This window comes from Ovis canadensis, chromosome 20 (genome assembly GCF_042477335.2).
Source record: "Ovis canadensis isolate MfBH-ARS-UI-01 breed Bighorn chromosome 20, ARS-UI_OviCan_v2, whole genome shotgun sequence".
NCBI classification, from domain to species: Eukaryota; Metazoa; Chordata; class Mammalia; order Artiodactyla; family Bovidae; genus Ovis; species Ovis canadensis.
Window position 1 is genome coordinate 48,666,460 of NC_091264.1, and position 573 is coordinate 48,667,032.

At 42.2% G+C, this 573-nt stretch overlaps 1 non-coding gene across 1 annotated transcript; it reads left to right on the plus strand.

The window, feature by feature from the left end:
* Nucleotides 1–265: 265 nt before the first annotated feature.
* Nucleotides 266–372, plus strand: LOC138426133 (U6 spliceosomal RNA). The gene has a single exon (XR_011251556.1). It is a non-coding gene; the product is annotated as a U6 spliceosomal RNA (small nuclear RNA).
* Nucleotides 373–573: the final 201 nt, after the last annotated feature.

Genomic DNA, 573 nt, shown 5'->3' on the forward strand with positions numbered 1-573 from the left:
CAATACATTTTAAAAATTTTGCTTGCTTTTTCTTTCATTTTGCATATATATATATATATGTATATATATATAAATTGAGGCTACATAAGTGGCAGAAGAAGGCAGTAGCTACCTAGAGATAATTAGGTAAATACTCGGTCACACTAATAAATTCCAGCATGCCTGCATGTTGCTTCAGTCATGTCTGACTCTTTGCGGCCTCATGGACTGCAGCCCATCAGGCTCCTCTGTCCATGGGGTTCTCCAGGCAAGAACACCAGAGTGGGTGCTTGCTTCATCAGCACATGTACTAAAATTGGAATGATACAAAGGTTACCAGCATGGCCCCTACCCAAGGATGACACACCCATCTATGAAGAGTTCCATATTTTTATGGAAGCTAGAAGGATGGTAACAATGATCCTATGTGCAGGGCAGCAAAGGAGACAGAGACGTAAAGAACAGATTTTGGACTCAGTGGGAGAAAGAGAGTGTGGGGATGATTTGAGAGAATAGCATTGAAACATATGCACAAAGCAGGGCACCGAAAGCCAATGCTCTGTGACAACCTAGAGAGATAGGATGTGGAGGGAA